Below are 6016 nucleotides of genomic sequence, written 5' to 3'. Positions count from 1 at the left end.
CTACACTACAAGCATGAATGTAAATCTAACTAATAAGCAATAATAAAGAAATTACTAAAAAGAAATAAAAGAGAAAAATAAAAGAAAAGCAAATATTCAAACTTTTCTTTATCTCCATCACTATCATCCAACAAAGAGAAGAAGATTTGAAGTGGTGAAAAAATTATTTTATTAATTGTAATAAAAGTTATAAATTTGGAAGGCCTTCTTGTTCGCGGTGAAAATCGTGTCTTTCTTCATTGTTGATTCCATTGTCATCTTAAATAACAGTTTTTTGAGTTACAAAGATCCTGTCTTTTTATAAGATCCGGTTACAATGAAAATCAAAGAAAATAAAAAAAAGATTACAACTTTCTCCTTGTTTATCGAACAAATCACGAGCTCCTGTTTTGCGGTCGCTCGCTTGCGTGGGTTCTTCGCCTGCGCCGGGGTTTATCCATGGACCATATTGAGATCTAGATCCGGTCGGATCTACGCAGTATGACGGGTATTATTTCACCAAGGAAATAATAGCCGAGGGTACTATTTCGCCAAGGAAATAGTAGCCTTTAATTCTCGGGATCAAAGACCAAGCTTTGATCCGGAGTATGCCTGCGTAGATCTGAGATCCGGTCCTCTCGAACTCTTGCCTTATTTGGCGTTGACGATCGCCAAGCACTAGATCTGGATGAGCAAGTCCTCGAAGTCCCAACTTTGTTTCCTTGTTTGTCGAACGAATCACGAGCTCCTGTTTTGCGGTCGCTCGCTTTGTGGGTTCTTTGCCTGCGCCGGGGTTGTTTGCCGTGGACCACCGCGCGATCTAGATCCGGTCGGATCTACGCAGTACGACGGGTATTATTCCACGAAGGAAATAATAGCCGGGAGGGATTGATTCACCAAGGAAACAATCGCTCAAGTCTCGGGATCTAAGACCAAGCTTAGATCCGGAGTTCGTACGCGTAGATCTGAGATCTGGTCCTCTCGAATACCTGCCTTATTTGGCGTTGACGGTCGCCGAGCACCAGATCTGGATGAGCAAGTCCTTGAAGTCCTAAAGTTTGAATCTTGTTTGGATCTGAGTCTCGAGTTCAGCAGGGCTTCGCCTCTCCAAAATTTCCAACCCCCCAAATGAACCAAGGCCTAGCCTATTTATAGGCACTCAGATCTGTGCCTAGGCACAGATCTGGGCCGGCCACCTCAGGGTGGCTCGGCTCTGGGCCGAGCCACCTTGAGGTGGCTCGGCTTGGGCCTCAAAATGAACCAAGGCCTAGCCTATTTATAGGCACTCAGATCTGTGCCTAGGCACAGATCTGGGCCGGCCACCTCAGGGTGGCTCGGCTCTGGGCCGATTGAGACAATCCTAACTGTAGGAAGGTTTGATCGCTCAATTTGTGGACCTCTCGTTCATTGGGGGAATCGAGAGGGGATTTTGACTGTGGTCCTAACTGTAAGAAGGTTTGACCAAGTGGGTGTTTTGAGACAATCCTAACTGTAGGAAGGTTTGATCGCTCAATTTGTGGACCTCTCGTTCATTGGGGGAATCGAGAGGGGATTTTGACTGTGGTCCTAACTGTAAGAAGGTTTGACCAAGTGGGTGTTTTGAGACAATCCTAACTGTAGGAAGGTTTGATCGCTCAATTTGTGGACCTCTCGTTCATTGGGGGAATCGAGAGGGGATTTTGACTGTGGTCCTAACTGTAAGAAGGTTTGACCAAGTGGGTGTTTTGAGACAATCCTAACTGTAGGAAGGTTTGATCGCTCAATTTGTGGACCTCTCGTTCATTGGGGGAATCGAGAGGGGATTTTGACTGTGGTCCTAACTGTAAGAAGGTTTGACCAAGTGGGTGTTTTGAGACAATCCTAACTGTAGGAAGGTTTGATCGCTCAATTTGTGGACCTCTCGTTCATTGGGGGAATCGAGAGGGGATTTTGACTGTGGTCCTAACTGTAAGAAGGTTTGACCAAGTGGGTGTTTTGAGACAATCCTAACTGTAGGAAGGTTTGATCGCTCAATTTGTGGACCTCTCGTTCATTGGGGGAATCGAGAGGGGATTTTGACTGTGGTCCTAACTGTAAGAAGGTTTGACCAAGTGGGTGTTTTGAGACAATCCTAACTGTAGGAAGGTTTGATCGCTCAATTTGTGGACCTCTCGTTCATTGGGGGAATCGAGAGGGGATTTTGACTGTGGTCCTAACTGTAAGAAGGTTTGACCAAGTGGGTGTTTTGAGACAATCCTAACTGTAGGAAGGTTTGATCGCTCAATTTGTGGACCTCTCGTTCATTGGGGGAATCGAGAGGGGATTTTGACTGTGGTCCTAACTGTAAGAAGGTTTGACCAAGTGGGTGTTTTGAGACAATCCTAACTGTAGGAAGGTTTGATCGCTCAATTTGTGGACCTCTCGTTCATTGGGGGAATCGAGAGGGGATTTTGACTGTGGTCCTAACTGTAAGAAGGTTTGACCAAGTGGGTGTTTTGAGACAATCCTAACTGTAGGAAGGTTTGATCGCTCAATTTGTGGACCTCTCGTTCATTGGGGGAATCGAGAGGGGATTTTGACTGTGGTCCTAACTGTAAGAAGGTTTGACCAAGTGGGTGTTTTGAGACAATCCTAACTGTAGGAAGGTTTGATCGCTCAATTTGTGGACCTCTCGTTCATTGGGGGAATCGAGAGGGGATTTTGACTGTGGTCCTAACTGTAAGAAGGTTTGACCAAGTGGGTGTTTTGAGACAATCCTAACTGTAGGAAGGTTTGATCGCTCAATTTGTGGACCTCTCGTTCATTGGGGGAATCGAGAGGGGATTTTGACTGTGGTCCTAACTGTAAGAAGGTTTGACCAAGTGGGTGTTTTGAGACAATCCTAACTGTAGGAAGGTTTGATCGCTCAATTTGTGGACCTCTCGTTCATTGGGGGAATCGAGAGGGGATTTTGACTGTGGTCCTAACTGTAAGAAGGTTTGACCAAGTGGGTGTTTTGAGACAATCCTAACTGTAGGAAGGTTTGATCGCTCAATTTGTGGACCTCTCGTTCATTGGGGGAATCGAGAGGGGATTTTGACTGTGGTCCTAACTGTAAGAAGGTTTGACCAAGTGGGTGTTTTGAGACAATCCTAACTGTAGGAAGGTTTGATCGCTCAATTTGTGGACCTCTCGTTCATTGGGGGAATCGAGAGGGGATTTTGACTGTGGTCCTAACTGTAAGAAGGTTTGACCAAGTGGGTGTTTTGAGACAATCCTAACTGTAGGAAGGTTTGATCGCTCAATTTGTGGACCTCTCGTTCATTGGGGGAATCGAGAGGGGATTTTGACTGTGGTCCTAACTGTAAGAAGGTTTGACCAAGTGGGTGTTTTGAGACAATCCTAACTGTAGGAAGGTTTGATCGCTCAATTTGTGGACCTCTCGTTCATTGGGGGAATCGAGAGGGGATTTTGACTGTGGTCCTAACTGTAAGAAGGTTTGACCAAGTGGGTGTTTTGAGACAATCCTAACTGTAGGAAGGTTTGATCGCTCAATTTGTGGACCTCTCGTTCATTGGGGGAATCGAGAGGGGATTTTGACTGTGGTCCTAACTGTAAGAAGGTTTGACCAAGTGGGTGTTTTGAGACAATCCTAACTGTAGGAAGGTTTGATCGCTCAATTTGTGGACCTCTCGTTCATTGGGGGAATCGAGAGGGGATTTTGACTGTGGTCCTAACTGTAAGAAGGTTTGACCAAGTGGGTACTTTACGTCCAGACTCTAACAGAGAGAGTGTTGAGTGCATAGACATGGTGAGAATGGGAGTTCTTATTCATTACATTGCTGTGGTTTTGGGAACTTCCCGTTACATAAATCGTCCACCCCCAGTTTCCTCTGCGGAACTGGTTCGGACATTATTATCAGTTAACTAACCGGGTTATCCTTAAGAATATTAGCTTAATATTCTCCAGGAACTTCCCGTCAAAAGTGGGGAAACAGTTTAGACTCATATACCTATTGGAGTATCAGGGAACAGTTTAACCTCTTGTACCGGTCGGAGGATTGAGAAACAGTTTATACTCGTATACTCTTTGGAGTTTTGCCGTTCTCAATTGGCTTACCTTAGCGTTATGACGCCGGCTTCAACCAAGGTCTGAATGCTATTCTTGAGAGCAAAGCAATCCTTGGTGGGATGAACGACCCTCCTGTGGTATGCACAGTACTTTGGGTCCGTAGTGTTGTCAGCTTCCTCCTGATTTGTGATAGGTGGTAGCTTGATCTTGTTACCTTCAAGGAGGGATTCGAAGATGGCTGGAACGTCTTCGTCCTTGAAGGAATACTCTCTTTGGAGTCTCGGACCCGAAGTCTTTTGCTGCCTTCGGGATTGCTGTTGTGACGCTTGATTAGCACCACCAGTAGCTGCAGGTGTTTTGCCCTTACCACGAGAGGCGAAGTTTGAGTCCAGAGGATTAGCCGTCGGTAGGTTCCTCTCGGCCTTCTTCCTTCGGAGGAAACGTTCGGCTTGTTCACCGCGCACCTTCAGATCCTTCCAAGTGTCAGACGGTGCTGTTCCCATTGCTTCCAACACGTCCAACGCAAGGTTGTTGTGGCAAGTTTGGAGGATGAATTCCTCTGTGATCGGGTCCCGGCAATTCATCGCCTTGTTCCGGAACCTTTTGACGAAGGTGTCGACTAACTCCCCGTCTTTTTGCTTCTCATCGAGCAGCGATCCGATAGAGATCTCGGTGTCGTCGTCGAAGAAATTTGCAAGGAACTTCGTCTCCATGTCATCCCAGCTGTTCACGCTTCCTGGCTTGAGGCGGCGGTACCAATCGAAGGCGGCTCCGCGAAGAGTGCCGACGAATGACCGCACCATCAGAGGCTCATTGCCGGAAATAATACCCAGGTGCGATTTGAAATAAATCAAATGCTGAGTGGGGGAACCCTTCCCATCGAACGGCGTGAAGTTGATTAAACTGAACTTCGCCGGATAGGGGATCGATTCCCACTCTCTTGGGTATGGACAGGGAATGCCTGTTTTCTTCGTCTCTTGAGCGGAGATCAATGTGTTGATTTTGCTCTCGAGATCTTTGATCTTCAAGTCTTCACTTGTATCCTCGTTGGCATCCTCGTTACCACCCCCTGCATTGACGGGAGGGTTATTGGCATTGTGAGCTCCATCCCTATCCGTGTGCTCTTCTTCCTGAACAACCTGATTACGGTGACTTGGTTCACCTTGTTGGTTCCTGAACGCCTGGATTTGTTGCTCATGCATCTCTCTCATAGTCTGCATGGCCATCTGCATCTCAAACTTGAAACTTTCTTTCTGTTTAGCCAAAGCGTCTTCAAGCATCTTGGCCATTTCTTCCGCGCTTATCATAAATGACTCGCGGGGTTGTCCTTCGCTGGACACTGTATTGTCCGATGCGACAGCAGAGCAGGAATCCGATTCTTCATCTTCCGAAGGCAATCTTGTCCGAACCCTACCATAAGTTCCTCGTGCGATGGCTCCGGACTGCAGACGGGTTACACGCCGGGATGCTTCCAGAAACGACTTGAGATTAACCTGTGTCGATGTCTCTTTGCTGGTCATGTTGGCGGTGACCCTCGGAAATTCTCCGTCTTTAACCACCGTTCTTCTTTGCCGGAAACGCCTATACCTTGGTTTTGGCGTTTCGGTGCCGAGCCTTTCGAACACTGAAATTCTCTCGGGGATTACCTTGATGCAGTTGCATTGAGACAGTACCGCCCGAATGAGCTTTGAACAAGGGCACTGAGTTTCCTGTTCTCGGGGACTCCTCTTTCTGGTTCTGTTCGTACCCCCAGCACGATAGTACAACTCGTCATTTTGACAGTCGGAGTAACCTATCGTGTGTGGGCACGACTTCTCAGGTATAACATTATCACTATCAGATGATAATGTTTCCATCTGAGGGCGAATTGCCTTCCTTGGACTTTCAAGAGTCACGCGCCTTGAGACATGCCTTTTTGGGCGTGAATTCTCAGCGGGCTCTTGGACCTCAATGCGCAAATTAGCGCGCGCAGTTGCCTTGAGCTCCTTGTCATGTTGGAGGTAGCGG

The sequence above is a fragment of the Asparagus officinalis genome, chromosome 2 (assembly GCF_001876935.1).
Source record: "Asparagus officinalis chromosome 2, Aspof.V1, whole genome shotgun sequence".
NCBI classification, from domain to species: Eukaryota; Viridiplantae; Streptophyta; class Magnoliopsida; order Asparagales; family Asparagaceae; genus Asparagus; species Asparagus officinalis.
The sequence above is the reverse complement of the archived record's forward strand: the minus strand, read 5'-3'. Positions refer to the sequence as shown.